Source organism: Ambystoma mexicanum, chromosome 6p (genome assembly GCF_040938575.1).
Source record: "Ambystoma mexicanum isolate Mex_15411 chromosome 6p, UKY_AmexF1_1, whole genome shotgun sequence".
In the NCBI taxonomy this organism is placed as follows: Eukaryota; Metazoa; Chordata; class Amphibia; order Caudata; family Ambystomatidae; genus Ambystoma; species Ambystoma mexicanum.
Window position 1 is genome coordinate 675,775,857 of NC_090935.1, and position 10,721 is coordinate 675,786,577.

Below are 10,721 nucleotides of genomic sequence, written 5' to 3' on the forward strand. Positions count from 1 at the left end.
TGGATTGCTGATCGTTGTCTGCCAGACAAGCCCCATCTCTTTGGGTTAGGGAAGAAGGTCTGGGGGAGAATACCAAATGCTCTTGGCTTAGGATATGCATACTCTCCCCATATTCCCATGTCGAAGAGTATGAGCCTGGAGAAGAGCGATGTTCTCTTGTTTAAACGAGATGGGACGAAACTGTTTGGTACGCGAGGAAATATTTTTTAAAGGCGGAGGGGCTAGGGATTTATCAGAGGTGGTGGTTAAGTATGGATACATAAAGGACAATTTGTGAAATACACTAGGCTTACTAACTTTGCAAGAGAGGTGCCCGAAGAAACCCAGGTATGTTGATGTACTGTGCACATTGTAAGACCTGGAAGATGGGTGGAAACCTGTGCCACACATATATATATCGATGCTTGATAGCTGGAGCGAGTCCTAAGAATCAAATGTGCAATGGGACACAGCATTTATGTTTATCAAACGGATCTCTAGGAATGCAGGCTTTTGTCTATTATAACTGAATGTATTGTATATAATGTCACATAATTGACAAGCAACCTTACCCTAATTGTCCATGGTATTGCAGTGAACCTGCAGATTTTATACATACGTTTTGGCAATGTCCGAAAGTATGTACCTTTTGGCTCCAAGTTCAACAGGCCCTGGAAGAGGCTGGTGTAAGCAAGTTATGAATGGACCCCCACAGAATGTTTACTTGGTATATCTTCACCCGGATATGGTCCGACATAGTAAAGCTCATGGACCTGGCATGCCCCCTACTTGGCTAATAGGATTGCCATGTCATGGAAATCTCATACGGGCCCAAGCTATTACCTGTGGTGGAATGATATGTTGAAATGATCTACTGCTGAAAGAGCAGAATGGTATTGCTCCCTGAAGAGAGTTATTAAAGAACCTACTACAAATCTAGAAGCATGGAAGGCTCTTTTGCTGGTGATGTTCTGCCATTCCGATGACACTCCCCTCCCCCTCCCTTGAGGAATTGGCACTGCCTTCACATTTGTCTGGCACTATGCATGGCGTCCTGGTGAGCCATATTTTTTTTTAGTTCTATGGGATGCGTACTGTGCGGAGTGTGTTTATTGCCTCTGGATGGACTAGTCAATCTCTGTACTGCAGGGGTGCACAACTGATTTTGACAGAGGGCCGAAAGTGCCTTACATGAGGGCTATAGTGGGCCGAAAAGTAAAAGTGGGCGGGGCGGTAGGCGGGACATGTCAGGAGGCTTTTTCAACCCCCAATTTGTATTAAACACATGGAAAAAGATGTTTTTGAGGGGTAACGATTTTTATTGCATTTCAAACATTTTGTACTACACATTTTCCATTGCTATCATTTATTTCGATTTAGTTATTGTATATCGTCTGTTTAATTAAATTATATATATTTTATTGACCCTTGATTGGACATTCCGTTATTTTGGACTGCTATAGTTTGCTGTTTGGGTTACCCAAGAGGAGTATGGCCTTTGTTGAGTCAGGTTTCCTCAAAAAAGCAAAGGATGTACATCTCCTAACTGTGCCTGTTTTAGCTTTATTATTGAGTTCACTCTTGGAGTGCAACACTATGCCCCATGGCTCCCATCCCCAACCAAACACTTTGCCCCATGGTCCCCTCACCCCCAACCAAACACTATGCCCCATGGCTCCCATCCCCAACCAAACACTATGCCCCATGGCCCCCTCACCCCCAACCAAACACTATGCCCCATGGGCCCCCTCACCCCCAACCAAACACTATGCCCCATGGGCCCCTCACCCCCAACCAAACACTATGCCCCATGGCCCCCACCCCCAACCAAACACTATGCCCCCTGTCCCTCACCCCCCAAGCAAACACTATGCCCCCTGTCCCTCACCCCCAACCAAACACTATGCCCCATGGCCCCCTCACCCCCCTAACCTCCAACCAAACACTATGCCCCATGGGCCAGTCACCCCCAACCAAACACTATGCCCCATGGCCCCCACCCCAACCAAACACTATGCCCCATGGCCCCCACCCCCAACCAAACACTATGCCCCCTGTCCCTCACCCCCAAGCAAACACTATGCCCCCTGTCCCTCACCCCCAACCAAACACTATGCCCCATGGCCCCCTCACCCCCCTAACCCCCAAGCAAACACTATGCCCCATGGCTCCCAACCAAACACTATGCCCCCTGTCCCTCACCCCCCAAGCAAACACTATGCCCCCTGTCCCTCACACTCAACCAAACACTATGCCCCATGGCCCCCTCACCCCCCTAACCTCCAACCAAACACTATGCCCCATGGGCCCGTCACCCCCAACCAAACACTATGCCCCATGGCCCCCACCCCAACCAAACACTATGCCCCATGGCCCCCACCCCCAACCAAACACTATGCCCCCTGTCCCTCACCCCCAACCAAACACTATGCCCCATGGCCCCCTCACCCCCCTAACCCCCAACCAAACACTATGCCCCATGGCTCCCAACCAAACACTATGCCCCCTGTCCCTCACCCCCCAAGCAAACACTATGCCCCCTGTCCCTCACCCCCAACCAAACACTATGCCCCATGGCCCCCTCACCCCCCTAACCCCCAACCAAACACTATGCCCCATGGCCCCCTCACCCCCAACCAAACACTATGCCCCATGGGCCCCTCACCCCCAACCAAACACTATGCCCATGGCCCCCACCCCCAACCAAACACTATGCCCCCTGTCCCTCACCCCCAACCAAACACTATGCCCCATGGCCCCCTCACCCCAACCAAACACTATGCCCCCTGTCCCTCACCCCCAACCAAACACTATGCCCCATGGCCCCCTCACCCCCAACCAAACACTATGCCCCACGGGCCCCTCACCCCCAACCAAACACTATGCCCCATGGCCCCCACCCCAACCAAACACTATGCCCCATGGCCCCCACCCCCAACCAAACACTATGCCCCCTGTCCCTCACCCCCAACCAAACACTATGCCCCATGGCCCCCTCACCCCCAACCAAACACTATGCCCCATGGCTCCCACCCCCAACTTAACACTATGCCCCCTGTCCCTCATCCACCAAGCAAACACTATGCCCCCTGTCCCTCATCCACCAAGCAAACACTATGCCCCCTGTCCCTCATCCACCAAGCAAACACTATGCCCCCTGTCCCTCACCCACCAAGCAAACACTATGCCCCCTGTCCCTCACCCACCAAGCAAACACTATGCCCCCTGTCCCTCACCCACCAAGCAAACACTATGCCCCCTGTCCCTCACCCACCAAGCAAACACTATGCCCCCTGTCCCTCACCCACCAAGCAAACACTATGCCCCCTGTCCTTCACCCACCAAGCAAACACTATGCCCCCTGTCCCTCACCCCCAACCAAACACTATGCCCCTGTCCCTTACCCCCCAACCAAACACTATGCCCCCTATCCCTCACCCTCAACCAAACACTATGCCCCATGGCCCCCTCACCCAAACCAAACACTATGCCCCATGGCCCCCTCACCCCCAACCAAACACTATACCCCAAACACTCTCAAGCATGCACCCATACAGACCCGAACCCCCGCCCCCAACGCAGCACACACATTCTCAAGCATGAACCTATACAGACCCGAACCCCCCGCCCCCAACGCAGCACACACATTCTCAAGCATGCACCCATACAGACCCGAACCCCCCACCCCCCAACTCAGCACACACACATGCACCCTTACAGACCCGAACCCCCCACCCCCCAACTCAGCACACACACATGCACCCTTACAGACCCAAACCCCCACCCCCCAACTCAGCACACACACATGCACCCATACAGACCCGAACCCCCACCCCCCAACTCAGCACACACACATGCACCCTTACAGACCCGAACCCCCACCCCCAACTCAGCGCACACACACATGCACCCATACAGACCCGAACCCCCCACCCCCCAACTCAGCACACACACAGACCCGAACCCCCCCAACCCCAACTCAGCACACACACAAACATGCACCCATACAGACCCGAACCCCCACCCCCCCCAACTCAGCACACAAAACATTCAAATCAAAACATTTATACACATCCGACACCCACCCCCACCCCCGCATCTCAAACATGCACATAAAATGCATTCAAATTACAACATTCATACACATCCGACACCCCCCCACCCCCGCCTCTCAACACACACAAAATACATTCAAATTCCAACATTCATACACATCCGACACCCACCCCCGCATCTCAACACACAAAATACATTCAAATCAAATCATTCATACACATCCGACACCCCCCCACCCCCGCATCTCAACATACACATAAAATGCATTCAAATCAAAACATTCATACACATCCGACACCCCCCCACCCCCGCATCTCAACATACACATAAAATGCATTCAAATCCCAACATTCATACACATCCGACACCCATCCCCGCATCTCAACACACACACAAAATACATTCAAATTCCAACATTCATACACATCCGACACCCCCCCATCGCAACATACACACAAACATAAAGTGAAACAGACCCGACACACAAACGCAAACAGACCACTTACCGGAGACGTGCTGGAAGGCAGGCAGGTAAGCGGCAGGTAAGCAGGAACGCTGGAATCGTACTACGGCTGGCGTGGTCCAAGGCTGAAATGCCTTCCGGCATCAAGCCTTATGGACCACGCCAGCCGTAGTGCTGGCCCTCCATTGGGTCAGCACACACACACTACGTGGCTCGTAGGAGCAACGTGGTGCATGTGTGCTGAGCCAATGACGGCCAGTGTTTTGTCCGGCCCGGAAGACAACAAAGACTTTCCTAATGGAGGGCGGCCGCGGGCCGCCCTCCATTAGGAAAGTCTTTGTGCCTCGCGGGCCGGACAAAAGAGCATGGCGGGCCGCAACTGGCCCGCGGGCCGTAAGTTGTGCACCCATGCTGTACTGCATGTCTGATGGTAATTACCCATGAACACCCCATCTTTATGTTACCACTATGCAAATAAATAGTACTAGCCTCATGTGGTCAGTTTCCACTTTGAAAATGGAAACATGAAATCAAATTTTAAATGCATATGAGAAGTGGCACACTTATTTATTCACATTTGTTAAGCTCACAGCAGCCCGTGGGCATTGTTGCGCTGGTTACAGTAATGTACATATCTTAGTTACAGTGGTCATGTAAAACATACTAACATGAAGCGCGCAGCCGCCCGTTGGCATTGTGACGCTAGTTACAGTAGATGTTCATATCTTCATTACAGTGGTCATGTAAACACATACAACATGAAGTGGCATTGTGGCAAGGCTGTGAGCAAGTACATACAGAGAGCTAGCAGCTAGTTGAAGAGCGTTGTTTTTAGCTTATTGCGGAAGGCATGGAGAGAGGTTTCAGCTCTGAGGGCTGTGGGTAGCGTGTTCCAAGCGGGTGCCAGGTAGGGGAATCCTGTTCCTCCTGCCTTGGCCCTGGTAATTCGTGGTACTGTGAGTTGGTTGGTGTACTCTAGTCTAGTGGATTGAGTTCCGAATAGTGTGTCCGATAAGTATGAGGGTGCGGTTAGGTTGATGCATTTGTGTGCGGTGGAGAGAATCTTGAAAGTGATTCGGTCTTTAACTGATAGCCAGTGAGCATTTTTTCTTGCTTGAGAGATGTGTTCTTTTTAGGAATACTGAGGGTTGCTCTGAGGGAGTTATTTTGAGTGGTTTGGAGTCTGGCTAGGTTTTGTTTTTGATGTACCTGCTAGAAGGGAATTGCAATAGTCCAGTTTGGCTCCTATGGTGGCTCTCGCAATGGAAAGGCAGTTATCTTTTGTTAGAAACGGCTTTATGGCATTGATCAGTTTGGTACTCACAGCGGAGGCCGATACAATGGCACCAACTTGTTTTTTCCATAGATAGTGTAGCATCAATGTGGACTCCGAGTGTTTTAACTGAGGATAGGACTGGGATGACAGTTGTCAATGCAGAAGTTTTGATAAGTTGGATCCAGTTTAGCTAGCGTGGGTTTTTGACCGAGGATGAGGATTTCAGTTTTATCGCCGTTGAGGCATAAGCCATTAGTGGCCATCCAGGCTTGGATTGTGGAGTAAATTTGTTGAAGGGAAGAAGTGTCTAGGAGATCGCTCCCTGTGAGGGAAAGGAGCACCTGGGTATCATCAGCATAGTTTGTGTATGTGATCCCAAATGCATCCAGTTTATCAGAGTGGTTTGGTAAATAGATTGCAAAGCGTTGGTGCAGTACAAGATCCCTGGGGAACGCCACAGTTTGACAGTGGGTTCGGCATTTGCTATATTGGAGAACACTTTCATGGCTCTGCCTTCTAGGAAGGAAGTGATCCACGTTGCTGCGTGCTTGGAGAAGTGCGCTGCATTGGTGAGGTGGTTGGTGGGTGTGTTACGGTCAACGAGATCAAACGCTGCTGAGAGATCTAGGAGCAGGAGTAAGGCAGGCTTACCCATGTCAAGGATGGAGGTGATTTGGTTTTTCAGATCTAGTAAGGCGGTTTCTGTTCCGTGTCCTTTGCAGAACCCCGATTGTCTCTTACCAAGGATAGAGTTGGTTTCGAGGTACAGTTGGATTTGCCTGTGGGCAGCCTTATCTAATATTTTAAGAAGAAATGGGACGGTTGTAATTGGTCTGTAATTATTAGGTTGAGAGGGGTCTAAAGTAGGTTTTTTTTTTTTTTAAAGGAGTGGCCGCACCTAAGCCTCTGAGGCAGTTGGGGACTACACCTGTTTTGAATGAGGCATTTATGAAGCGAGTTGCTCCGCGCATTCTTTGATGATTTTGGGGGGGCATACATCGCCCTTGCAAAGTGAGGGTTTGAGATGTTTTATGATATTTAAGACATATACCTCTGATATTTCAGAGAATGAGAATTTAGGAGGGTTCTTGCCTGTGCGAATGTTGTGGGTTTGCTTTTGGCGGTTCTGTTTAGGTAAAGCTTTGTAATGGTCAGAGATTTTGTTTTGGAGGTCTATTTTTTTTTAGCATGGCATCTTGTATGCTGGAGCACCAGGCTTCATCTTTAACGATTTCGTCAGTGCAGGTGGGAAGTACTGTTAGTTCTTTAAAGATGGTAACGAGTTCTTTAAATTGTGAATTGGCCAACGAGACTATTGTTGTAGGATTCTCATTTGCCTTTGAATATGGAGTCTTTGTATTTTTTGCAATGGTTCGAAAGGTATCTTTGGTGGTGTCACAGGGGTTAGCCTGTGAAGTTTTTAGCGCCTGTCGTTTGGAGTTGCGCAGATTTAGGAGCTCTTCTGTGAACCATGAATTGGAGTGGAATGACTTTTTTTTGTTTTCTAACAGGGAGACTGTTGATGGCACTGGTCGGTGCGTCTTTGAATAATTAAGCTAGTATGACAGGGTCAGGTGAGAAAGGTGGCTCTAGGCATGGGAGATTGAGATGGGCACTGATGTTCTCTGCAGTGATTTCTTTTGCGCTTCTGGCTACTGTAGCCGGTGCTGATGTGGTGGGCTTGGCGCATGGAGTTATGGGGATGGTAAATTGTAGGCAGTTGTGGTCTGTCCATGGGAGGGCAGTATTGGACACCGTTTGTGTCACAGTGGTTGTCTATAATCCAATCTAAGATGCAACCTTTTGCGTGTGTGTGCAAGGTGACAGAGAATCATGGAGCACAAAAATGCCTACAGCACCTGCTATTCACAGGCAGTCTCCCCGCCAGGTACTAACCAGACCCTACACTGCTTAGCTTCTGAGATCAACCAACGCTGGGCCCGTTGTGTGTTGGGGCCATAGGCTCTGCAAGGACAAAGCTTAGTTCGCTGATGCAGTGGATTTATACCTTTATTTCTAGACTCACTTCATAGTACCTTCCCCTTTATCACATTTACTTCTTCAGTATTTCACTTCAGTCTTTACAGACCCCCTGTAAGCCCCCTTTTCTAATCCATAATTCTTCTCTCCGACCCCAACCTTGCAAATAAAGTTATCATGCAGACGAAGTAAAGGCAAGAAGTAAATGTCTGACAAAGCGAATGTAGAAGACCAACTTGGGTCCTTTCCACCACCTCTCCCCACATGTGGTGTTCCCCAGGGCTCCATCCTCTCACCCTGGCTCTTCAAGGTCTACTTGGCCCACCTCATCTCTACCTTCTCCTCTGAACTTTGTGTTATACAAATGACACTGATCTCTTTTAGGCTCCCCTCAGCCTCCTATATGCTCATTCCCGACTGTCTATACCCCAATTCAGGATTGGTGCACCTCCAATGATCTCTGCCTTAATGCCAATAAGACGGAGATCTTCTCATTGGGACCCCTGCTCCCGCTTACCTTCTCTTCACTCTGGCCGCCCTACCTGGGCCGCTCTCCTTTGGGTGAGGCAAAAAACCTTGGCATCATCGATTGCACGTTCTGCTCACACCACAGACCTTGCCAAGGCCCAATACCAGCTGCATTGAGATTACAACTTGGACTGTGGCAGTAAGCAAATGATACCACATATTCGAACTGGCCTATTTCAAGTATGTAGATGGATCTCCATCCCCTGCGAATTACAACTCTCTGATGAGTGAAAGTGCCGACACTATGAAATCTCTAGGAACAGGGAGTCGCATAGGATATTTGCAAACATCTTACTTATCCATTTACAGGATTGACAAAGGCAGAGTGTCACTGAACTTCACACGCTGCTGTTTTGGGAACCAAGTGGAATGATCCAACAGGTAATTTAGTTGACAGTGTTTTTACTTATTATCTCAAAGATATGTGTGGAACTAAAAAGCTTCCACTGGACAGATAGAGACAGTGGGCTTCATTCAGGCGCAAACCGGGCCGTGATACCGGCGTGTTGCCGCCGGACCCATGAATAGTTACCAGCACCAGACTTCTCTGTAACACTGGGCGATTACAACCCGAGGCCCGGGAAGTCAGGCGCTGGCAAATTCTAAGTCCCCATAGAGTACTATGGGAATGGGGACCACGGAAGCACCAGCACAGTTAACGGTGCTTCCGCCACTGGTCCGTCTACCGTGGCCAATATGCCCAGCAAGGTCAGACCCGTCAGGCATGGCGGCTCCGGCAGGCAAACTTAGAATGAGGCCAGGTGCGTGTTTTACAGACGCAAGTTATTTCATACTTCAGGATGTTTAAAATGTTTTACTTCTTGCTGTCCAAGGAAGTTTAAACCATAAAACGTGAATTATACTTAAGTCAACTTTTGACTATCCTGGATAGGTACAATTTGGAATTTGAAACACCACCTCGTTTCCTGACTAACGGATCAGAATCTTCAAACTACTATGACCATGTCTGGTAACCAGGTGATTAAAATAGGCAATCCTCTATGAGTTTGCTTAATAGATTGTGTAAACAAGATTGATTCACAATTTGAGTGAATAGATTTCGCAAGAATTGCTCCTGAGGAAAGGCATAGCCCGAAACGCGCAGAGTTCCTAATTTTAACCACAATTGTGTTGATTAAATACTCTACAAATGAAATGGCAAATTGTGTTTTTTCTTTAATTGAATGTTAAAATACATACCTACAAAGCTTAAACATTTGACTGTTCAAGTTAGGAAGGTGTGCAGCGGATGGCAGTGTCCATCAACATACGACACTATTTGTTCAAGACAGGAGACCATGATCCGACAAGGAGAAAGGAGTAATGAGAGGTCCGAGGAGATGAGAGCATCCAAGGTGTGTCCAGCAGAGCTCATAGGACCAGAGGGAAGACTGGAGAGTGAAAGTCAGAGGCTGGGCGGAAGTGCTCAAGAGGCTGCATTAGGGGAGTTGAGGTGGATATTTAAGTCTCCAAGGAAGATAAGATTAGTAGAGAAGAGGTCAGCCCATTCAGAGAGGAAGTGGGAGACCTGGCCAGGGGGCCTATAGATGTGGGCAGAGTTGGCTAGTGGGGGTCCACTCGGGGAATATCAGGGCCATTCCACCCCTGGACCGGTTAGACCTGGGTTTAGAGTAGATCTTGTAGCCGTCAGAGAAAAGAATGTCAAAGTAGTGACAGCTGGCAGTGAACCAGGTCGCAGTGAGGAAGACATCAAGGTCAAGGTCCTCAGGGAGGTGGCAGATGTTAGAGTGTTTGACAGCAGAGTGAGAATTGAGGGTAGCTAAGTGGAGCAGGTTGAAACTAGGTTTTGCGTGTTCCTAGGTCACCCCAGAACATTCACCCTGCAGAAGGAACATCAAAGAGTTATGGCTAGTGGGGGGAGGGGGGGGCATGGCTACCTGGCCACATAGGGAGGACGTGAATCCTGGTGCTCCTGCAGATCAGACGATGATCCGAAGCCTGAACATATGGAATGGATAAGAAGCGAACAGAAATGAGCCACAGCAGTATGAATAAGCAGTGCATCCAGCGCTGTGAAAACATAAGCGAAAACTTGCACCCTGAACGGAACGCGGAGTAAAGAAGTTTGAGATGCAGGCAAGCACAACAAAATGGCGCCGGGCCAAGATAAAGGACAGAGGAGCTCCCACAGTGTGGGTGAACCAAAGCCGAGCACGGACCATGAGAGCCGCACCGGAGCTCAGAATAGAGGCTGGGAATCTGAAGCAACTACAGTGTAGTAGGAGCCGGTCTGCCGGCGACTGACAGCAGCAGAAGGAATACAACATGGAACTGTACAAGGGAATATTAGTTGCTACACTGTATGGTGCACATGTTGGAAATTAATTTTAAAAAATTGTATGGCTAGTAACTCAGATTACACTTCCATCTTGGCACATAAACCAGGTCCCCCCCTTCTGCTTTCCATTGTGAAAACGG